We start from the raw sequence: 25,092 nt of genomic DNA, 5'->3' as shown, positions 1-25,092 counted from the left end.
CCATCTGCAATAAGCTAAAATTGCTGACACTGTGCTCATAATAGGTTCTTTCCCAGAGGTTTTTATTGCAGTTATATAAGGAATCATTGACTTATGAAGTTCAAAGAAACTTTCAAAATAGATTTTTTTTTGTGTGTTATATTTTTGAGAGATTTAGCAGGAGACCACAGAGATATTGTTCATAATAATTAGAGCTGTGAAACCTTGGGAAATCATGCCTAGAGACAAGGGAAACTCTTATTTACAGGAAGTTTGAAGAGTACTTTAAAATAGAAGAATGCATTTAGAATCCCAGTTAGAGTAGGCACTGACTCTGGAAATCACTGCAGTTAGATACATTAGACCTTTTATTTTAACAGTAGTTCGTGGGAAAATAGTACGCAGAGTTCAGCCACAAAACCTTCACATACTGTGCAATGCAGTCCCAGTTTTGGGTCCTCTTTCCTTTATTCCATGGTAACTCCATTATGAAGCCAGGGGGATTTAACTCCAGGCTGTAACTAAGGGACATAGAATCACAGCATGGAGCAGAAGCTGCCATCCAGGATGGGCACCACATTCTTGTAACCAACACTGCTGGGGGCTGCTCAGGTGTTGGTAGCAGAATTATTGTGCTGGCCAGCAGGGCAGAAGTGAGATCCAGGAGTGGAGAAGGCCTGGGGGGTTTGTTCAACATGAGATAGAGGACAGCACTGGACGTGAGCTGTTTCCATTACCCTTATCCCTTTTTTAGTGGGCTAGTTACAGAAAAAACACCACTTGGGATTTGATGTATTTTTGTTTCATTATTCTTATGATAGCAAACACTTTTTGCCTCTTTTTTAGCTCTGCTGTCTCTCTCTTAAGTTGGACAGTTGTTGCCCTGTATTCTTCTCTATACTTTTTAACCTCTTGATCACTTGTCTGCTTAATATTTGCTCTAGACCAACTCTGTAACTCAACAAATGCACCAAAAGATCGTTTCTTTCACAGTCTGCACTGCAGATGACATCCTGACCTGTAGAGCAGCAGAATAATTAATTTTGGCAGAAAAACACGATTTCTACTTTAAAACTATTGATTCCTTCAGAAATACTGAAATGCCTTGTCATTAGCTCCTGTTTAGGCAACTACAGAAATAGTACAGCTTGGTCATTTATACAAGATTAACCAATTAATGATGCTTTTTTTTTTTTCCCCTTTGAAAGAAGAGGCCCTGTGAGCACATACACCATAACCACTGAACATCAGTTACACTTTTTTCACCAGCATGCACAATAAAACTCCTAGCCTAAGGGAGAAAAAAAATCCAATTTTCTGTTTCAGGAAAAAGTCTGAATAGTCAATGAACCTTGCACTGTGCCAATACACATTCACGATCAGTTAAACTAAATCCAGTAACAGCTGTATTTCTTTTTTTTTTTTTTCTTTTATGTTAAGATCTACAGATCACAGAATAGCCTGGGTTGAAAAGGACCACAACGATCATCTAGTTCCAACCCCCCTCTTATGTGCAGGGTCACCAATCACCAGATGAGGCTGCCCAGAGCCTCATCCAGATGAAAGCAAACAACTCCACAGGTAGTTCAGGACCCAACAATATTAAATACAATTTAAACAACAGTTACAAGAACACAAAAATCAGTGGAATTAACAGAAATAGAGTTAAAAGTATCTGTATTCCTTTAAAGTTTCAGTATTTGAGAATATTTAAGAGAGATGCTGTTTTTTCAGGTTCTTGGAAACATTCAAGGTCAGGCTGGACCAAGGTCTTTTCCCCCCCGTTCTTCCCTTGTGAGACCCCACCTGCAGTACTATGTTCAGTTCTGGGACCCTCAGCAGAAGAAAGATGCAGAGGTGATGGAAGTGGTACAGAGGAAGACCACAAAGATTCAGTTCTGGTACTTATGAAGTTTAGAATTGTGTGAGTGTGCCATCAGTTAACCATAACATGACAATGCCTGAAACCTTTGGGAACATGTGCTTGTTGATTATAGATGTAATCAGTGCCACAAAATAACTTGCTCTCAATATTTTCTGTCAGTATCAGTTACTGCAATTATTCTTCGTGGATTAAAAATGCTTGATATAACTTTGGGAAATGCTAAGGATCTGGAGAAAATAATCTGCTTGAAGATTATGTTATGTTAGCTCTAGCTCTGCTTTAATGCTTAATATTATAAAAGAGAAGAGGACCATTAACTTCAGAGGAATTCTTCATAGTACTTGACATGTGGAGGAGAGGTGAAAGTCTGTGAATAATTGCAGTCAGCAGTGATGTGCCTGTCCTTTCACTCTTATTGACAAGAGAGGATTTGAGGGACACTTCTATTATCTGCAACTCCAACTATTCTAAAGGAACTGCCATATATTTTCCCAGAATCTCTCCAGTATGTCTCCACTTGCCGTAGTTATCGTTAAGGCTTCAGTACTGGGAGTGAGAGCCACCAAGCTCCAGGTGGGATGTATTGAAAGCTTGCATGCAGCTGAAGAGGCTGTGATAGCCAATGTGGCTGTGACCTCTGCCCTTGCCAAGTGATTGCCTTGGTCACCACTCAGATGGACTGGGGTCTCCTGAGATCCTGGGCACTGCTCACGCTCCAGTCCTGTGGAAAAGGGGCTGGGTGGTGAACCTGAAGCATCAAAGGGAAGCTGTAGGCTCATGATCAGGAATAGCTCTGTAATAATTGAAATAACACCACAGCGTTCTACATTTCATTTTTTTTGCTCTTCAAATGTAGCCACTTATTAGATTGAAAGAGTTACTTCAGTAAAACCAGCCCTGCTAACTCATGCTTAGATCTTTAGCTCACACTTGGATCTGAAAGTCAAAGAGTTTTCTTTCTGGTGCCCTGTCATCAGTAATAAATGTTTTGCAACTCCTAACTTGCACCTTTCATGGCCTCATTGCCTTCAGTGGGTTGATCAGATATAATTAATTCACTTTGGAGTTGTTTAATGATGCATAAAAAGGAATAGATTCTAGTTCAATCTCATAACTGCTTTGCCTCTGAAATCTAACAGGATTAAAGCACCATTAAAAAAATCCAAGTCATTCTGTGAGCAGTGAAACTAATGAAGCCAGGATTCCTATGGATTTGTGTCTCTTGGTTGATTGACTATTTAACTGATTTATATGAAGATTATGTTATCTCTGCATATACCTATAATCCCTTCCTGTAGAATATTTTGGCAGTGACACTCTGGTTGCTACAGAAATTCCCTAGTGGGATCAGTAGTTAGTAGGATAAAATTGTTCAAAACCTTTCTCTTTTTCCTAAACCCCTACTTTTGTAAAATCGGAACAATTTAATTCTTTCTTTGTACCTTTTGCTGCTAAGTTTTACTGGGGAAAAGCACAGGTAACCATACGCTTGATAACAAGAAAAAAAAAAAAAGAAACAGACCAAAAAAGTAAAAAAAAGTGTGTATCCTTCAATATAATCTACAGAAAAGTGAGAATAATGAGAAGCAATCCAGAGACATCTCACAGAGCAATCTTGAAAAGAACCAAAAGGATGACAGTATTAGGAAGGAAATGCTTATGACTAAGACAAAGAACACTGTGCTAAGTCAGATCAAGGAACTGGACTACAAACCCACATTTTTACTTTTACAAACTCTGTTATTTTACAAACCTTTGGGAAATAGTTCTGTTCAAATGGAAGTGGAAGCTTTGAGTTTGCACCATGCATGCACTGAATAGCCAACAGGTGTGGGCTTCCTCTCTGAGCTGTCTATAGTAGGACATTTTTAGGAAATACTGATTAGATCTTTGTTCAACTATCAGATTTATTTGAAATTGGCCCACAGGTTCCACAGCCATTACCAGAACATTTTCACAAGGTCTGTTTATCAAAGGAGGAGGGTACATCGGCTCCCAGTCCCTCACCTTGCAGGTCTGCAGAAGTGACTGTGCCCAGAGGAGTGAGTTGGTACTCACCTTTGGTGGCAGCTGCACAGGTGAAGCAATAAGAGCCTTCCACCTAAAAAATAATTAAATTCAGAATACTATTTGTTAGTTTTCAAAGTCCAAACTCTTAAAATAAGGCAGAGGCTTATAGGAATCATTAGAAATACATGAACTATTTAGTCATCCTGATTCACTTGGCAATGGTGAACCTTCATCTGTGAGGCTATGCCTATGTGGGAATAGAGCTAGCATTTATTTCCATATGAAACTTCAGAAATGCTTCCTTTCTCTATGACCTTGGTCTCATTCTCTAGACTTCATTTGTTATCCAAACCATACCTAGCTGCCACTGCTTCAGTGTTTGAAAATTCTTATTTTAAATAACTGTGCTCTTTTCTACAACTGAGATATTTTTAAAAAGGAATGATTTTCAATAACTTCTCATAGACACCTATTTAGTTAGAAAATTAGGTTTAGAATTTGCAGAATTGCATATATTTCAAAAGGGTTTCTTACCAAAATCCGTAGGCCCCAGAAAATACACCAATGCACCTGCCTGCGTGTTTACCCAGGATGATAGAAACTCTATTATTTGCAGTTTTACCAGCTGTAGGGAATGGCAAGGGCAGACAACCAGTTCTGAATTAGACCTCCCCCCCCAAAAAGGGCAACGGTCACAATCCAGCTAAAGAATGAAGAATTTACTCACCCATCCCAAACGATAAGGGCTTGACAAATACTCTAAAAGGAAGAGTCTCCAGGTAGAGGCCCCTTCCTTGGGGCAGCCAGCCCTCAAATGAGGCTTAGAGAGGGCTGGAACCTGGTTCTACCTCTTCTAGTCACGCAGATGAATTGCTTTCACCTGTGCTCCCAGGGCGGGCTGTGTCCCTTGACCAGGTGCTCAATTATTGGCTCAGGCCATGACTTAGCAATTCCCATACACCATCTGTAAGAGTAATGCATGTATAATTCGAGAATGTAATAAATCATACTTTAAATGTCACTTATTGCTCGTTAAGTTTTAGAAACCTTAAGCTACGGTAGTTCAAAAATTCTCAAGGCATTATAATTATTGAAAACCAAGAACCAGGAAAACCAGGGAAAAATCCAGTGCCGGGGCATTCCATTAATCTACTCAGTTTCTCACAATCAAGAACATGAAAAGAATTAATGCGTATGTGTTCATTATGGCCTGTGTAAATACTTTATTTTGTCTGTGTTAAAAAATCTTATCCTTTTTAAAATATATTTTTGGAATTCTATAGCTAGTCTTAAATGACACTTCTTCAAATTTAATAATTCAAATCCTTGCATATTCCATGACTCAATATAAGAGACTTTCCAAATGAAAACTTAACTAGAAAATGAATCATATCAGAATAATGTACTTTATCATGTATATTCTGGATATTGCAGTTTCATTGCAGTTACAGCAGTCCGTATATTTGAGCTGTTTACATCCAACTGATGTAATTTGGAGAACATTTTTGCAATTGCAGCTGAGACTAGAACAGGCAGCACGTGCTAAGTTCAGAATCATTCTTCCATTTTCCTACTTCTGATTCTTCATATAGGAGATCTTTAGATTGCATTAATGTGTCTTTTGTTCAACTAGAGGAAAATTCATTACAGTATAATTCAGTAAAAATGGGTAATTTTAATCAACTCGGTCTATTTCTCCTAGGCTACTATATTATGAATCAATAGCAGTAAATCCATAGTTAAGACTCACAAGCCATTGAGTAAGGATTCAATGACTTCTCTGTTTCAGGGTCTTGCAGAAAATTATGGAGAATAAGTAATTAAAGTTTAATGTCTGACATTCTTCTAGTCAAAAGATGTTTTGTATTTCTTTCAAAAATCTGCAATTAAAAAATGCCATATAGAGCTTGTGACTATAAATGTTCAGCTAATCCATTTATTTATCCCTCCCTCATTATTTCTCTGCCCCTCTTTTAATTGGCCTTTCCTCAATGTGTATCTCTGTGAGTGAAATGCAATGGTAGAATTTCTGGCTTAGAGGCAGGAGGTGAAATACTGTTCAGTGGTGGTTGTGTAATGATGAATCTGTGTCCTTTAATTCCAGTGCTTGAGGAAGCACTCAGAAGAGTGATAGGTTTCCCTGCCAGACAGGAGGAGCTAAAAGCATCTTTCAAGATATATATGTAAATATATATGTAAATACTAAAAATGAAACATTTTGTGTTTTCTATATAAGACAATTTCTGGGAGAACAAGTAGGTTGGTGTAAACTTGGTGGAACTTTAAGTGAGACTGGGGAGAACAAAACCTGACTAAAATACATATCTTACAGAGAATTTCTCTAATTAAATTGAGAAGTTGGCACATTTGTCAGTCTTGAAAATTAAAAAGAGAATAATTTATGAATCATGGTAATACCTGTTTAATGTTACAAGTTTGAGATAAAGCATTTCCTAGACCTTCTGAAAACAGATTTCAAGAACTGGGACTTGGAATTCTTTAAAGCAAGTAACATGAAATTATTTTAAGGTTACCAGCTTTTAATGATGAAGACCAGGGCAGTGCAAGATGGACCAGTTATGTTCTGTGTGTGTGTGTGTGTGTGTGTGCCCAGCAAGCAATGAATGAGTTGGACTCATTGCTTATGCTCAGTATAACCACCCCCTTCCCAGCTCAATTCAGAAACAACTACTTGTAATTAAAAAATAGATAAAGTGACATTTGAAAAAAGTATAGAAAGAAAATAGAACTGATTAAAAAATGGCCACCATTCTGATTTTGTTAGTATAAATGTTCTGTCAGCTGGGAGAGGAAACACTGAACATCTCATCCTATATTAAGATGAGAATCTTGTTTTCCAGTAGCTGGCTAATATTTAGCATTCAGATATAATGTTTTCCATCTCAAAAGGGGAAAAATTCTTAACAGATTCATAGACATATCTTCCTCAAAGTCTATAAAGAAACTGAAATTCTAGCATCTCTACCACCTACGAAAAATGTAGAATCCTGGAATCTTAAGAAAATCTGTTTGACTGCATACAAGTAAATAACTTGCAGAAATAGGAATATTGCTTTGCAGCTAACCGTTTTGATCATTTTTTTGCGTGTCTAAATATTGTCAAAGGCTTGCCTGTGGTGTTAATTGTGGTATAAAACAGGGCCATGTGACTTTGTAATTTAAATAGTGGGCAAATGGTGAGTGTCAGGAAGAGCCCTTTGGGTTCCTCTGAAAATGATTTGCATTGCAGGGTGGTCCCGTAGCAAAGGCTCAGCTAACAGTCACACTGTCCCAGTGTTCATGAAGTCCTTTGATAAAGATTCACTGGCTAGGATGAATTAGGGACAGGCGGTATTGTTTTCAGCCTAATAAATCATGTGGGGAGAAAAAAGTCAGGATCACAGTTTATCGGTAGAATTAGATAATAACAGAACTATATACTAGAGAGTTTATCAAACTCTAAGAAACTGGAAGTCAAAGTAGCCTGATAGGCGGGTAGCAATATTTTAGAATATCTTTGATACAAATTCAATTCTGCTGCTCAAGTGGAAGTGATTTTTATGATATTTTAATAAAGGGGACTTCAATGACTGTAGCCTTAGTAGGGTTCACGCACTTTACAGCATCAATAACTTACAGTAATTTAGTAGGGACTTGCAGGATATAAAACAATGCTAGGGGAAGATGGCTTTATTGAATCCTTCTTCTGTGGCCAAAGATTCTTTTAAGTATCCAGTTTCATTGAAAACACTATTCACTTGTCCATCCTTCATACTTTCATTTTTGCACAGGAAAGGAACCTTGTTCAATAATCTTGGTGAAGTGAATTAGTAGATAACACTTGTTTTATTGCAAAGAAAACATTCTTTTCTTCAGTTAACTTCTTAAAAACTGGTTTTATGACTCGACCAGAAAAGCATTTTGTAGTTTAAAACATGTGCCTAAGGACACTGCTCACATGTTGTTGGCTTGGTGTTCGTATAAATGAATATACCCAGTTCTGCTCTTGGTCACAGCCTCCTAAAAATCCCAGTACATTTGCAGTTATTGTAACAGAATTAGCTTTGCAGGGCTGGGATGGAGAGCCTAGTTTCAGTTACTGTGCCCTAACATCCTTTCTGGACATGGTGGGCAATGTTATAATGTCACATTGACTTCATCCTGGTGTCTGAAGACGTATATGACAGTGAGCTCCATCTTTTTATCTCAATTTACATGTTTGGTAACTCCCTGCCTTTGGAATCTCTTTATCAATCTTGTCTCAATTTAACAAAGAGATAACGCTATTATTTTTATAAAAATAAAAATCCATGTAGAGACGTGAGGCCCCTTTATAGATCTCACTGTTATGAAGGCTCTGGTTGCACTCACCTTTTTTTTGTTTATCACGTAATCTACATGAGACATCTTCAAACTAACGCTCGTGAAATTAGTTCATGTTACTTCAGCTTCTCACATGGCTCCTTGTTTTATGATTCCCTTCATCACTTGGTTTAAAAAAGATAATAGGAAAACACAAATAAGCAAGCAAAATATTTTCCATGGGCATATTATTCTGAGATATTTGACATACATCCTCATCTATTTTGGATCATTTTTATTAACTTCAGTAATAATTCAATTTTCTTTAGAACCTGCAGACTTTTAGGAGGATTTTTGGTGATAATACCCTCTAAATTCAACTGAATTTGGCTAGGGAATTCTGAAGCTTATAAACCCAGTGTTAGTCTCCTGGAATTCTTTCCATTCTCATTGTTGTCACAAGACATTTTTTTACATTGCCATTACATAACTTAAATGAAGAACATAGGTCTAGTCATAGTCATCATCAATTTTCTGATTATATAGAGAAGGGAAAAATGCTGGAGCATTAACAATTTTTAAAAGTACATTTAAATCATTATTCATTTATAGGGTTGCATTATTTTCTGAATAATGCAGCACTGCAGATGGATGATTCACAGCGATGTAAAGTCTTTTGTAGTCATTTAGAGCCTCATTATATGAATATATCACTCACTGTTTCCACCCACAGACACTTCTTGAAATGATGAGGCAAAATCATTATCATGCAGATGAAAGGGAGTGCCTACCAAAACAAATAAAACAACAATTTTAATTAGGCTAATGTATTTAAATCCCCACAAGGTTATAAAAGCACACTTCCAGCCGTTTCTAAGACAAATGGATCAGGGCTCAATTCTTCCCACTTTGAAAAAGGAAGTACATCCAACTGCAGCACCAACAGTGATCACAGCTCTCCTTAATATGAATCTCTGGTAAGTCAGCAGCAAGAAAACAGCGTATCCAAGTTGATTGAAGAATATGCAGATTTCGCAGCCTAAGTCTTATTTTGGCATGTAAATACATTAAGAAGCAAAATGAAATCCGAAACAGAACAGTAATGACAAAGTGTAAGAACCTAGGGGCACTTGCAGACCCAAGAAACCACAAGGGGGTGGAGATTTGGCTCCCAGCTGCTGAATCTTCTGTTGTTTTGTTTTATTTCTATTTGATTAGTGGAGGGATTACTTCTCTTTACTTTTTTTTTTTTTTTGCATTGATTTATTTCGCCTTTGTTTTCTCTTTGGCAAATATAATAATCTTTTGTTAGAGATAGGAGCATGTTATTAATGGAAGGATTTGCCTGTTGGGAGAGGCTAAAGGGCTTCATGAACCAGAAGCAATGCATTTGGTTTCATGAACATCCCCAAGGATAAGATAAGAGATGAGCATGTCCAGGTGAAGTACAACAACAGGCTTTGACCAAAAGAAAGAAAAAAATGGTAAATTTCATATGAAGATCTTTTAGATCTTTATGAGTTATTTCATGAACCATTTGTTTGTTTTCTTTAATATTTTTGTGTGTGCAGTTAATCATTTTTCACACTCAAACTATGAAAAATAGGAATCTCCATGCAATTACCTTTGGCAACACTTGTTTGAAAGCAATTTTATGTTTCTGGCAGATTTTGTTCAATTGTGTAAATTTTCTGAAGAGATGAAGCATTTAATTCCTTTATATTTAGCTAACAGTTCACCATGTCTTCCTGTCACAAAGGTACTTAAATTGTAAAAAAAGCTCAATGCTCAGAATCTGCCATAGTCTCTTCTTTCATGGCTATATTTAATCTGACACAAAACCTGTATTCACCTGTTTGCAAGATTTCAAGACTTCTCTTGTACTTTCTCTCCAATCTCTCTCAGTCTTTTTTTGATTGAGAATTGAGGCATGAGCAGTGCTGGTGGTCATAAGGGTTAGATTCCTAACCACTGACAGGAGATGGGTATTCAGGAGGCTGGACTCTGCTACTGGAAACAAGGGCAAAAAACGTGTTTGTTTGCTGAAGGTACTGCAATAATCCTGAACATAAATGCTCCTGTTTTTATCAGTTTGGTACGAATACAAATTGGGTCTCATTTGGAAACTGTGCATCTAGCAAAAGCTGTAGCTTCTGGCCATTAAAGGCACCATTAAGGGAAATGTAATATTCTATGTTCAAAACCATTTCCTATATCGGGAAGTGAACTAGAAATTATTTAATTTAGATAGTCCATTAATTATGCTGTGAACTAACTTTCACAGCCTCAATTTCTCTCTGGATTGTCCTTTGCTAGGCAGAAGGTCCATTACTACCCCACACTTCCACTCCTCTCTCCCTTCAAAGCCCACTGTGGAGCCACGGCGTCTTGCATGAAAAGTCTCCTGCTGCAGGAGTTGTTTCCTCTGAATTACAAAAACTTTGTGCAATTTTTGGTCCCTCCTGATGAATAGAATATCACCCGAAGGGTCGTTCCTGCAATACACCCAGGTACTGCTATCTGCTGGTGTGCAGCAGCTGCAGAAAAGGCTACCTCCAGGTCCACGTACATGAAAGGCAATCAAGAAGCTTTACACACATGATTGATGTTAAGAGAGGCAAAGCTCTTAGGGGCATTCTTGATAAGGTAACATTTTAAGATCAGGAAAGATCAAATCTACGCTATTACTGTAAAACGTGTTAAAAGGAAATAATGCAGGCTTACTGGAAATAGCTATTGATACACTTGTTCTGAACATTATAATACATAGGACACATGGTCTCTGTGGTGTTAGCATCAGCTACCTCAGATTACTGAATCTGGAAAATCTCAGTTGCTGCATAAACAAGATTATTATTGCTCCTCCAAAATTAATCAAGTGTGCACAAATCAAAAGCGAAACATGAGAATGTAAATGATGCAGAAGGCCACTAATAGCATAAAAATTTGCAGCTTAGTGCTTTGCTTGGAAACCACAGCCAAACAGACAGCAGATTGATCTCCCCACGGAAAGGCAGGTTATAGAGAAGTTATATTTCTATTACACAGCATTTGCATAGAAATGATTGCTTCCTATGGGGCTTGATGTACAAAGACAGGAAGAGAAGGAGGAACTGCAACTTTAAAACATCATGGTACCATCATTATTTTTTTAAACATAGAAAGGAGAACTTGTTATACCCATGTGCTATGGTAACAATGGTGTCAGTATGAAGATAAGCTCAGTTGTAATCACCTGGAAGTAACGCATGTTAATCACTTGCTGCTTACCAAAAACTAATAATGGTTGGTGATGGACTAAGGAAAAAAAAAAGTGTACTTTTAGTTCTTAAGGCAATCTGAACTTGTTTTTACATCCTTGATGAAATATGCAGTAGAGAAGTCAGGAACAGAACACGATGCTTTCACACTCACTTATCTCCTAGGCATATTTTAGGCACATGAGCAAGAAAACACTAGAAAGCTTTAAAAATGCTGCTCGTAAGGAATTAAAATCATTAGACACATTTCTGACAGGGTTCATTAAGTATAGAAATGCTCTCTGGGAACAGAGAATTCCTTAATGGAGTTCACTGAGATCTGGGCAAGGATGCTGAAAAAGTCCTGTTGAGGTGAGTGGCAGTGAGATGGTACCAGTGTCCTAGCACAGCCTGGAACAGCCAGGACATCCCTATAGCTTTGAGGTGGTGGATAGAACAGTAAGCTTCAAGCATCTTTGTCCAAGAGCAGGTTGGTCTTTGGAACATCATAGACAAAGATAAAATGAGATGGTTTTGCTAATGGACATGCTTTTCGTGGTGGATTTTAAATCTTGTAGTTCAGATTGGCTTGCTTAGCTTTTATCTGTGATTGCTCATGCTTGTTTCCTAATTGCTCCTTGCCCACTGGAGAATGCAGCTACATGTTTTATAAACCAAATGGGAAGCAGCAGTCATGGCAGGGCAGCTGGAAGGCAGGCCAGGTGATTCGATGATTCAGCACAGTCACTTTCCTAATGGAGAGTTGACAGGCAGGGTGATTGATCGTGTGAATTTCTTGAGAAGCATAATCTGCTGGCATGAGCTGAATACTTTATGGACCTGAGACAGAAGCATATTTCCCCACACTGAGGAGATTTTAAAGAGGAGGAGAATATTCTCATTGCAATTTTTGTCATCAGGACAGATACTTTCTCTTTTTCCATTCTGATTAAAAACTCTATCAAAAAGAAGCAGTTTGGAATGTGAATGCACATTTCTTACAATTCACAATGTTTAGGGTGTAAGAATCTGATTTTTCTACTGCTCTGTGATTTGGCCAGCTTATTACTATTTCTTCAAGTTACCATTCATTTTCCACCTTGCAAAGAGACGTAATTAAGAAAGAATTACATTTGCTCACCATTTCTTTCAGCAGTACAGGTCAGACATGTCCTACTGTACCAATGAAGTTAAGTAGCATTAACCATACCATTGCTCATGTTGGAAAAGACCTTAAAGATCATCGAGTCCAACCACAACCTAACCATACTACCCTGACTCTAACAACACACTGCTATTAATCACTAGGTGAACTTACAAAGCAGCCATTTCTTTTTTTGGTGTTTATTTTTCTCAAGTTCATGAAAACGAACCATGCAAGGCTGATTTCAGACAAGAAAATTAGTGATTGAAGCAGAAACTCGCTGCAGTGGAGGCTTTGCAAGATGCCCAAGTGTTGGCTGCAATTTTAAAATAGCTGTTTTCAACAACTTAATGGTCTCTCCACTCCAACAGCATCCTTCTCCTTGCTGAATATCTCAGATAAATTTAATGCATTCTGTAAATACCTTCTGACATACTTTTCAATTTGTTAGTGTTCCTTTTCATAATTCTCATAATTTATGCAGCCATTGTGCAGAGTGCAAAGTATATATCCATTAACAAAGTATCTCCAGTGACATATTGTCCTAACCTCTGAGTATGGCTAGGATGAAATCCTCTCCCTAGCTGACATTTATATTAAACTATTTGTGATATTTATTCGTGAATATAAGTCCTGAATAAAATCAATTCCAGTTTAGCTATAGACTTTCTGCCTTAGAAGCCACAATATCCTGATAAAAACCTATATCCAGGGAGGAGATTATAGATTACATGCACCTGTTTTTGAGCTTGCCAGGTTTGTCAGATCTAAGTACTGTAAGTTAATGTAAAATACTACCAACGTCCTCCGTGGACAGAATTTTTATTAATAGCATAGAAGAAATGCTGTGAAGCTTAGTTTATCTCGCAGCAATCTGGTGTGTCCTCTCCTCAGTCCTTATGATTTGGCAGAGAAAAACTTGTTTTATAGGGGTTCTCCAGGTGTGAACAGACTGCTTTTGGATTTCATTGGCCAAAAACACTTTAATAACTTCTTATTCTTGTTGATGCTGTCATACTAACACTTCTGCGTGATAAGGAGAGAACAAGGCAGGCAGAATTGCTGTACCTCTAGTGTCAGGAAGTGAAAAACAGAGTTTGCTGTCCAGCATTGAGGCTGGCCTGGAGACCAGTCCCTGCTGGTAACTGAATAGAAGGTTTGCTGTGTGAACTGGTGGACATTCAAAAGTCTGAAGCTACTTCTGGAGGTGGCTTTCCTGGTTTCTACTTTACATTAAAGTTCCAGGATGGGTCAGGAAAGGCAGAACAAGCTGCATCCAGAGACATCAGCTCCACACTGGGAGCACCTTCAGCCACAGTCACATCAGAGAGTTATTCCTGCTTCGTGCTTACCAGTTTTACAGACTATATTTGGTAAAGAAGTAAGAGAAACTTTTTCCCATAGGCGGACTTAATTCTCTACAGCTCTGCCTGCAGCTTCTCGCAAGTGGCATTTACTCACATTCAAACAAATGAACTATCTTGGTCATTCCCACACTGTCTTTTCCTAATCATCCAACAGCAGTTTCCCAGGGCCATACCTGCAGGAGGACAGGCTCTGCCGCCCTAGGCGCCATGCCCAGCTTTTACAACTGATGAATTGGTCTCCTGAGGACTGGTATCAGTGCTGGCACTGGCCAACCTGTATTCAGGGATAGTTTATTGTCCGTAACCTGTCCCCTGGCACAAATAGGAAAAATCTGCAGTCTTACTCTTATGGGATCCTGTGGGCTCGTCAAGGTATGCTAATTCTACGGCTGTGTTGCAAGGCACCTCAAAAAGCTGTGGTTGTGATGTGACATTTCTTTTCCCTTGATAGCCATTGTAATACACAAAGAATCGTGCTCCCTACAGAGGCAGCCACAAGAAAATACACCCAAGAGTCTGGTGACAGCATTACAGACAAAAGGTATAATGAAATTCACAGCAGGTGCTCACTTAAAAAAATGAATTGAATAACCATTATAGTTTACAGACCAAACTCCTGGGTGTGTCTGTAACACGATGAAAAACACAATGACAGCAGAGCAGCAAGATCCCAGGCCACAGCAAGTGAGGATTCACTCAAATGCAACAGCAGCATGTGAAGAAATAAGAGAAAGAAGAAAGAAGAAACTTACTTTCAGAAGGCCTCAGGCACATGGAGATTTCCAAAAGCCTTGCCTCCCCTGCCAACCCTTAAATAAGGTCTGGGAAGGGATGCATGCTGGCTCCATTGCATTGCATGCACCTGAGCTCTGGGTTGGCCCTGCCTTCCTACCAGGTGCTCAATCACTGCTTCAAGCCCTGGCTTAGCATTTCCACCACAGTGTCCACGTCCAGAGGGAATCTAAACAGTAGTATCTCATAACTTGTGCCTTCACTTTGTCCCCTCCATGCATACATGATGTCAACTTTGAGTTTTGTATATCTTGATGGGCTCTCTCTCACCAACACGTAGCCAGTAATGTTGCACCCCTACACTAAAAGTCATCTATCTGTGCCTGCATTTAAAAGGAGCATAGTTGTAGGGCATTTAGCATGAGGGTTATATGTTTTGAAAGCTTAAATTGGTGATTTTTCACATACCTTAAACACCACTCCGTGACATGAGCCCCATGGCACTTTAGCACTTGCCTAATACTCACAACCCCTCTGGTCTGGAGTTAGAGAGAAATGTGAAATGTTGTAATTTAGCCTTAAATCTCAAGGTTTCTAATTTCAACCACTTCATCTTCTGAATTTATTTCCCCTTATAACATCTCTTCAGAATTCAATGAGGAAGCTCACAGGCAGATAACAAGAATGATCCATCAGTTTGTCAGGCTGGGAAACAACATTCTGTTTGGGAGGTGAAGTCACCATGTATATGGTCTAACAAATTAGATATTATTCAGTGAACTCAGGGAATTTAGTTATTGTAGTAGAGCATTTCGGAGGGACCACCTTCTGCAGATTCATGGCTGTGAAAGCTTCTTTTTGTTTCCCTGCCCCAATAGATTAGGGGAAAAATGAATGAAAAGAGGTTTTTCGATGAGACATTCAGGGGCAGGAGGTATGGCAGGGGACAGGTGGGAGCAGGGAAAGCACCTGACTTCTCCATTGTGACAGAAGGTTGGGCTGTGACTGCTTTAGACATACTGGTGATCCCAAGTGACCTGAACCATCTTCTACCTGGCATCAGCAAAAATCCTTAAGAAATCAGTGTTTCCAACCAATCTGTATTTGCCTAATGCTTACTTTTCTCTTGGATGTATTAATGAATCTGCTTTTTGCCTTGCTCTGATTGTTTGAAGCAGTCATGGTGGAAGAACCCTCTGCATCACTGTATCATCTAAAAATGCAGGAAAAAAACCAGCAAACTTAGATATTTGGCTTCTCCATTTGCTCAGGGAATTCCCAGCCACAACCGACTGGGACAGGTTTGTCAGCTGCACTTATGCTGAGTTTTTCTGATAGTCTGAGAAGCACCAAAAGAGAGACTTAACATTTCCAACCAACTCTCTTGAGCGCCTAAAAAGGCTTAAACTGCAGAGCTCCAGGTGAGGCAAAGCATGAACCCATTCCTGGAAATGACGGATTGGCAAGTGGTCCATCAGAAACATCTGAAGTGGGAATGTGGTTAAACATTTTTGTAAGATGAGATACAATACGCATAGTTCAATACCTACGGTAGCTTTCTGAAAAGTGAAATGAGATTTAATGTTTTCATTTGTTTACTTACATGTTTAAAGCAATTTATTTTTAAAGTGGCTGTAGCACACATCTCTGCTTGCTGATGTAATTTTCTTAAATTGCTGGCTGGTTTTGCAAGCCCATGTCTTCACGTTTTTTCTTTCCACTTTATATTTCAAGTCTATGTAGAAAATTACCCATGAACTGAAGTTATCTTCTCTGGAACTTACAACTGCTGTGTCTTCACTCTGGCAAAGAACAGCAAAGACTTTTCCCTTTTAAATGAATGAGAGAAGTCATCATAAAAGATTTATTTCTGCTGCCCCATTTTTCTTATTTACTCCTAACATTCTACCCATTTGCCATGAGCTTCTTCACATTTACAAAACAGCCAGTCTTCTGCAAGGACAAATTGTGCTATTTACTTCTGTTCTCGGAGGAAACTAATGGTGCAGCGGGTGAAATGTCCAGGACAATAAGGAGAACCGGTGCTGTGTATCCCTAGCTGGAGAAATATATCTTAAGTAAATTGCTCTCAGCTGAAATCATGGAATGTCATGGAAGCAGAAAGTGATCTGTATTCTGCTCTTTGTGTTTCTTAAGCTCAGAGCCTGCCCGTGGGGAGGAAAAGGAAGGCCTGGGCATCACTATGTAAATCATTCACTTTTGCAGGGGGGAATGGCAAAAGGAAAATGGATTTTTATTGTATTTTTCAAATGCAGTGTTTACTCTTTGTTGTTAATATATTTCTCTGTTTTAAATCAAGAAGGAAAGAGCAAATTATAAAGGAAAAAAAAGTAAGCCAGTGGAAATTGCAAGTATATCTGTGCTGTCAACAGCTTAGCTCCCCAATTGGTCCAAGTCCCAGTCCTCCACGCTTATCAGTTAATATTCTTGGGCTTGCTCAGTAAGGCTTAGCTTGTTTCGAAGTACACTAAAATCCAGGTTTTTTTTCCTTCTCTTTGCTGGCTGACTCTGTGTTGTCCCGCACTGTCCCAATGCTCTTATTGGCACGCTCTGTTCTGGTTTACACCTGCTCGGAGCTGCTCTGCTCAGCCCCTGCATTTCAGAAGTTCTCCAGACTGAAAACTCACCGTCTCCAATTCTTAGAAACACAGAGAGGAGATCTAGAAAATGTATAGCCCAGGTCAGGGACTGTGACATGGTGGCTTCAAGTGGCCACCTCCAAACCACTGTGCCCACAGCAAGGATACAGACCAGGAGATGTTCACACCAGTAGCCAGCACAAAGTGGGGTCACAGATGGATCTGTACAAATTCCAGTCCTGCTCCTTACCGGGCCAGGTCTGAAGCACACTGAAGTCGAAAGACATCTTCAAATGCTCCTTCAGTCTCCAGTATGCAGAGATGACATTGCTGCCTGGAGCCTGCCTGGTTCATTCTGTAGCTTTGAAAGGGTATTTTTAGATTTGAAGATAGAAACATAAAATGATAATTTCAAAGGTGCGTAGGTGCAGTAAGGCTCTTCCTGCAATGTTTCAGCAGTGCTGAAAAGTCATATTCAAAAACCTCATTAGGTACCTCCACGCCTTTGAAATTCAGGCTTTTAGAGTTGCTATGTGTATTTAACATGATTAGAAACGTCTCCCAAATGATCTTTTCCTACACTTCCTTTGCACATTGCATAATTTCATTTGACATTTTGTTGACAGTCACTGGTATATTCTCGTGTTGAGTCTGGGAGCAGGTGAATCTTGATTAGGAATTTGCCATTTCCTTTGCAAATACGTACATCTGTATGCTAACATAATACGACTCTTGATGTCTCTGATATATAAAGAGTTCGATAAACAGGATAATTTCCATCACGAACATGGTTATTATCCGAATCTTATTTTTTTTAATTGTAGGTATGAGTTGTGGCTGTAAGGAGATTTTGACTGAACCATTTCTGGTTTCTGTTTCCTTGCAACGTTCCTTGCAAGATGAATAAGTTGTGTGGTAAGAATAAGACGTACTTTCCAAAGAGCAGATGCTCTGTAAGCCTAGTGTGGATTGCCAGGATTTGAGTGCAGGCCAGGCAAAATTCATTTCCTAAATCCAAATAGAATTCTGGATGACTTATAGTATCAGGATGTATCTTTGAGAGAAGTTTAAAAGTTGAGGAGCTTGAGTTTTGCTTGAGAAAAGAAAACCTGAATCAACAGCTTTTATGGGTGGGTATTGAAAAGGGAAAAACTTGGAGTTCTGAAGGCCACATTTCTGCCTGCCCCGTCTGGGAAATGGGGCGCAATGGGGCAGCTGGAGCCTGGCAGCTGGCTGAGTTCTTTTCCTCTCTTGGGCTCAAACACACAACTGCGATGTGTCAGCAATTAGATCTCTGTTAATTTAATGATTTTCTTCACCTAACTCTATGTAAGTAACTGAAAGAAAGAGAAACGGAGCACTACACTGAGTGGACAGGCCCACTCTAAACACAGAAAGTGTCACCTTTTGTTGAAACAGGAGCTTCTTTTGTGACTTCTGTGATAAGAATATAACAACTCCTATTTTTCACAGGTTTTCTGTTCAAATTATTTACTATTTGGAGCAAAGGCTGTCATTTGTTATGCATTTGAACAGTTATTCCTGTAATTGAGTCTTTGAATAGTTTAGGGGGTTATTTAGAACATAAATCATAACTATGCATTAGGCAGAGGGAAGAAAAGGTTTTATTTAATTTTGCATACCCACAGACCTGTAAAATTAAACAAATTGCAGAAGAAAACCAGCACAAGCCTTCTTCTGATATTACAGTGCAGCAAACATGCCATCTGTTACCAGCGCTCTTCCTATCCACTCATGAATCCCAGAGCACATAAGAAAAATGGTCTTTGTGAGACCCTCCGAGAAATATGTACCACCAGCTTGAGAAATTGAATCAGGATAATATTAGAATGTGAAGATTCTGCCATGGAAATCCAGTTATGATCTCTTACAGGATTTATTATTGTTGCCTTGAGAACTTAGTGTGGAAGCAAGCCCTTCCCTAAGAGCTCAGTTAGCCTGGTTGGCGGTCTTAATGTAAACACCACCGAGAACTTCACTTTTATTACTTCTGTTTCTTCCTTTCTTTTTGTAGTATTGCTTTTCCTAGTGACCTTTATGGAACTCTCCATAAAAATGCAGCAGATCTTGCTGACCCTAACAACTCAGAGGAAACATTTAATCATACAACATCAGACTATTGTTTGCATGGAGTTGACTTGAAATATTTGATATCAACTCTTCAAAAATAAGGACAACGATACTCTATGCTTTGAGGAATGGAGATCAATTTTTTAACATTTTTGTGTAAGTATAGACCTTCTCCATGCACGTTATACGATGAGACATCTGATTGAATTTTACTTATCAAGAAGTAGGATATAGTTTCTGAATGTCTCCTTTCATTTGAAGTTATGAAGTGATAAGATCAACTGATCCTTGTGTTGCTAGGTGATACCAAACCACCCCAGACAGCTAGTGGCTGGCTTCATGCTAATCTAAACTATTTTCATTAGCTTTTCTAACAAAACAAAAGTCTTAAAAATGTCTTCATATTTTACTTTTTGAAAAGAAGTACTTTGAAATGAAGCAGTGGGGAAGTAAAAAATAGAAACAAATTTGCTTTCAAATGTTGAAACAAAATAAAACACTTTGATGTCTTCTAAAACCTTTTTCCTTAGAGGAGCCAATCTTTTGAATTACATACAAATAGTTCAGTTGTCCTGAATCTGCATTTCTCAGCAAATACATTCTTAAACCAGCCAATAGTAAAGTAAATACACCCATTTAGGTGGTCTGTTTGAGTAATAGATAGTGCCAATTTTTTTTGTTGTTGTTGGTTTTCTTTAATGTTAAAAACAAATGTATGGGTGTATTGCTATAAGCAAGCTTTCACATTGTTCTGCAGGAGAAATTGCTGCGTAGAGTACTCAGATATATATCACAGACTCTTCTGACAGATCCTCTGTAGTTTTGGAAATTCCTGTACACACACCTCTAAATAAAGATATACATGCCAGGATAAAAGAATCATTTGTATTTATGTATATGAAAGCAAATCTCTTTTTTTTTCAAAGCAAGATACTTGTGTGCTTTCTATTTTTTGTTTTATTTACTTTCTTCTATTTTTAATACCCTTTTCTTTAGGTTTTATATAATGTATGTATTTGACAACATAGTCTGGCTGAGACTAATTTAATGGGAAAGGCAGACATACTTATTTTTAGATACGTGATCTAAGTAAATGTTGAAAAATGTACAGTAAAGCAAAGTTTTCTCTTACAGCATTTCTATTCTCATGCTCTTTCACAAGGTTTCTTGTTTTCTTGCTTATTGTGAAGTCAACACATCTTGACATTTTGACAGCTTTTTTTATTGTTAAGGGGGACACCTAAAGACAAAAATATACACGGCGATGTATCTTCTCTCACTCTCTCTTAGCCTCACAAAACGTATTGTTAATTTGTCACTGACTGTAAAAGATTTTGATCTGCTGGATCTTTTTCTATATACGCAAAATAATTTTTAAAAATATTCATTAAAAACCATGCATAGCTATGCATGAAAGCCTTGATCTGAACTGACAAAACGCAAGGGATCCCAGTTAAGGCAGCTACAGATTTTCCCATTTTGTAGCACATCTGTTTCTGTAGCCAACACACATTTCTGGCCCCATAATACCTGTCCTAAATTGGATAAACATAAGGTAGAATGACAGTTTTGCATAAGTGACTCCAAATAGCACAATGTTAGTTCAGCTGAGGCCACATCCTTCAGCAATATTACAAAGTCCCAATTTTTTGGAATCCAAAGTACATTATCCAAACAATGGAGTTGTATAAAAACATTCTAAGTCCAAAATTAACAGCGTATACTTATATGCACACATACAATATCGTGCTACCTCTTGCTTTTATTTGTACAGGTACTGGGTACATGAATTAAATAATCTTTTCATATATTTAAATGACCCATCTAATCCAAGGATTCAGCATCACAAACTCCTACTGAAAAAACTCCTGTCATATGGTTTTAAATTCCTTGAGATGTTCTTTTTTCCTAATGGCAAGAATATGCTGAAATGTTTATCAGGTCTTATTCTTTTCCCTGAGAAACTCAAAGTATAATTATGTTTCATAATTATCCACCATCGCCTCTAACAGCATTGTTCACCCTCTGGACCTGTTGTTCTGTTGCTATTCTACCTAGTGCAGTGAAATTCTCTTCAGCTTACTTAAACAATATTAATCCCATAAAAAGTGACTCAGATAACGCCACCAGCAGAGACACAACATTCTCATAATATCTTGCTTATGCTATGGCATAATGTCCTCTTGGGTGTAATTAAGTTATGTCAAGAGGATTTTCAATCTGTGGCTAGAAGCACAGCAGTCAGGTATGAGGTTGTTATGTTTCTGCCTTGGCTACCAGCTCAGATGAGCATTCACCCTCACTGTGCCTCTGGGAGTATTTTGGGAACACCTTCCTGTCCCTGTGCAGGTGCTGAGCATCAGTCTGGGCCTGCGTGGTCCATGGGAGGGCTGCTCATGAGGGCCTGACTGCCCTGCCCCTTCAACCATGTACCCTGCATGAAGAACAATACTGTTCTGGCTTGTATTTGGCTCTCAGGGCCCCAAATTTGCTTTTAATTAACAGCAGTAGTGCCACTAACCACATGTGGAATGTCACCCACTGAAACCAAAGTTGGGAGTAAAAGAGACTCGATTTGGTCATCTGTTAGTTCTACTAGCATACTAAATTTGTGTTTCATGTAGCACAGAGTGCTTTAAATACTAGATTTAGTAGTTCATTATCTATTTAAGACTCAAACTGAACCACTGTATTCACTGTATGCTCTTTTTCAAACTTTAATTATTACTTTTGTAGTTGGCAAGAGCTTTAAATGGGCTGTACCACATCCTTCGTTAGTGGCAATTCTTTATATTATGTAGCCATCTACTTCTTACAAAATGGTAAAGTACTAACACCAGTGATCACAATTCCTAAAGATCTTGGAATTTAAACTAAAATATTTTACAAAGATTGTCTTCATTTTAACACAATCTTTGCCTTTTTCCTGAAGTCAACTTTTGAGTAGAAGCATTTCAGAAAACATGATGCTTGCACATTTATGAGGAATTGGGTCTGTTTAAACTTTGGCTACCCTGCAAATTAAAGGTGTCTTATGTTTGTTGTCTTTAGAAGCATCCAATTAAATAAAAAAGAGGCCATGAAATTGAGGTGGAATTTAGAGCTGCAGAATTTGAGGTGAATCTGGAGGTTGCGTTCCTTCTCATCTATGCTGTAGTCTTAGTAAATAAAATGACTGTGTATTCCATGCCTGCACTTTCTGAAAGCCAATCCTGGTTTCTGTTTTAAGAACAAGCTTAGGAATTTACAGTGAATGCAAATTAAAATTCTTGGTACTGGATGTACTGTCCATCTTCTTTTTCAAAGAGGAGTCTTTCTTAACTCAAAGTATTCAAGATCGACGTGAAATTCTGTGGGTGGCATTTAAAAACAATGTACTCCAAACTGAAGTTAGCTTTCATTATTGTTAACTGCCTCCCACAGAAGTTCAAGTGGATTTTGAATTGGGGAAGGTACAAGAATATCTGAAGTGTTCTGGTATTAAAAAAAAAAGTGATTGACAAATTGCATTTGTACATTGAAAGCCCTAGCATTTCTTTATTAATCACGTAGACTACATTGTGCTTTTCAGAAATGGAACTTCATTTCTGAGTGTAATCTTATTTCATCATATAAGGCAATCATAATTCTTTCCTTTCAGTATAGTTTATTAGGATGTTGGAAAACAGTCAAACACTTAGCATATTTGGACTGCAAATAGGAAAAAACTATTAATATTTGATGATAATATTTCTGTAGTAGACCAAACAAAATTCTCTGCAAAGTGAAATAAAATGCATAATAGCTAATAGCTGAACCTGCAGAGGAAATGCCTTGAAATCAGTATGAAATTATCTAATTTTTAATAATGTGGTAAATCATGTGACTACTATAGCAAATAATGTACATAGTGGACTTTAATTTTCCATCCATCAATTTTAGTTGCAAAATGAATGATGTATAGGCAGAAGGGGAAGACAGAATATGCCCAGAGAAGGGCCAGAAGGGCAGAAAGTAGCTTCTGCCACTACAGTGATGCCATACATGGCAAAGCCATCAGACCTACTCAGTGCATCTGTGATCTATTGAGATTACAACCACAGAAGGAACATGTTGGTTTTTCTGCAAACAAGGTATAATTTGTAGCAAAAAGTGGGAAAAAACCACCAGATCAGGCAGAGATTTTAAGAGATCTCAATAGAGATTGAAATGGTGTTAGTGTTAAAATCAAGGAATACAAGTAGAAAAACACAAGCACACTTCCTTAAAAGATAAAGTTGTGCATATATACCTCTTTAAAAGTTTGAAGGGAGAAAAATGTGAGAAATTAAAGCATAAAATACAACTGCATTGTGTTGGGAAGTACCATCATCCAGTATGTGAGTATTTGGAAAACAAGGACTTCTCACCTGTGGATTTTCTCCGTCAGATTAATAAATGTTGCAGCTTTCTCCAGGAAGAGTTATTTCAACTGTCACCACAGACTCAGTTTGTCAGATGGGCTGAAGATGTTGCAGGATGTTGCAGGAACACAGAGTGTCTTCATGAAACGTTTTGGTGATGTATTTTGTCCATATAAGTTCTGTAACATGGATAAAATTTCAGATTTACTTGTAAAGAAGTGATGATTTCTCCCTAGGTTTATTTTCCCTAGAGAATCCTCTCTTCTGTAACTTTTCTCTTTATTATTTAATAATTTGCAAACTCTTTCTATCTGGTTTTTAATCATTTTAGCCGAAATTCCTAGTGTAGCTTATCTGTGTGAAACCCACGGATGTTTCATGGTTGCATGGGGAATTCATAAAATTCCCAGTGTTCTTTAGATGTCGCATCATTTTCAGAAGAAGAACCCTGGCAGCTCTAATGGGGAAATGATTAAAAAGCTCCACAGCAAGCATATCAAATAATTGCTGATTTCACAATACCGAGGGAAAAAAAAAGAATCCCACAATATTTAGCAGAAAGGCAATAGGATTTATTACTACCAAAACCACTGAGTCAGCACAGTAAGTCTGCACATATCTCTTGATAAGATAACCTCACATTCCTATAAGTAAATGTGCATTCTGAGCTCTCTGTTTCTTCTCTTAATTTGCTTCTAATTGCAGGTTCAATCCTTCTGTGAGACTGAGTATTGGTTTATATTACTAATTTGCTCACCACTTTTCTAGTCTGTTCAAATCATCTGCTGCTGCCCTGCACCCCACTAACAAGCCATGAAAGCTGTTCAATCCTTAGTACCAGCGACCACCCAGGAAACCTCTCTGCAAGATTTACAGAAAGATTTGCAGGGAACTGACAGAGGATCTTCAGGACAACAAATGATGCTTTCTCAATATTCACCCGTGTGTATTCAAAGTGCTTGAGGACAGTCAGGATGTGTGATGGATTTTGCTATAGGGGCTGAGCTCTGGTCCTCAGTTGTGTGCATAAGCAGTAGCAGTGGGAAAACTGCAGATGTTTGTTGTTGTTTGGTGGACTTATCTGTGGCTTTTTTTCTTTTTTGTTTTTAAAAAAGAAAACAATCAGGAAGGGCTGCAAGTATCTCACAGCCAGCCACTGCTCAGCCAGTGCTCAAGAGCTAGTAAGGGATTGTGGTAGAAGGATTTTCTTTTGCTCCCTCCTCACCAGGGGCAAATTCCATTATACCAAAAGTCAGAAATTCCTAAAGAGACAGAGAGCAAAGGAAACTGTTTGGAAAAGGCTGTCAGAGAAAGAATGTGTGTTGTGTGCATCTTGAGGAAGCAAACCAACTTGGTGCCAT

The 25,092-nt window shown here is 38.3% G+C and overlaps 2 long non-coding RNA genes across 4 annotated transcripts in view; one reads left to right on the top strand and one right to left on the bottom strand.

Moving 5' to 3' along the window:
- Positions 1-25,092, bottom strand: part of LOC107054136 — a 40,790-nt gene that overhangs the window by 8,731 nt on the left and 6,967 nt on the right. The window contains exons 4-7 of the long non-coding RNA XR_006930974.1: positions 8,895-23,910; positions 8,246-8,361; positions 4,602-4,838; positions 3,923-3,965 (exon numbers count right to left, since the gene is read on the bottom strand). This is a non-coding gene — a long non-coding RNA (uncharacterized LOC107054136). The remainder of the gene's footprint in view (positions 1-3,922; positions 3,966-4,601; positions 4,839-8,245; positions 8,362-8,894; positions 23,911-25,092) is intronic.
- The window catches only part of LOC101749407, a 229,987-nt gene that overhangs the window by 198,284 nt on the left and 6,611 nt on the right, over positions 1-25,092 (top strand). The window contains exon 22 of one of the 3 annotated variants that reach the window (XR_005862474.2): positions 1,714-19,870. The exons of the other annotated variants lie outside the window; for them this stretch is intronic. This is a non-coding gene — a long non-coding RNA (uncharacterized LOC101749407). Of the gene's footprint in view, positions 1-1,713; positions 19,871-25,092 lie in introns of those variants that run through there. 3 annotated transcript variants of the gene reach the window in all.

This window comes from Gallus gallus, chromosome 9 (genome assembly GCF_016699485.2).
Source record: "Gallus gallus isolate bGalGal1 chromosome 9, bGalGal1.mat.broiler.GRCg7b, whole genome shotgun sequence".
Lineage (NCBI taxonomy): Eukaryota > Metazoa > Chordata > Aves > Galliformes > Phasianidae > Gallus > Gallus gallus.
Note: the sequence above shows the minus strand (reverse complement) of the source record. Positions and strands in the feature narration are given on the sequence as shown.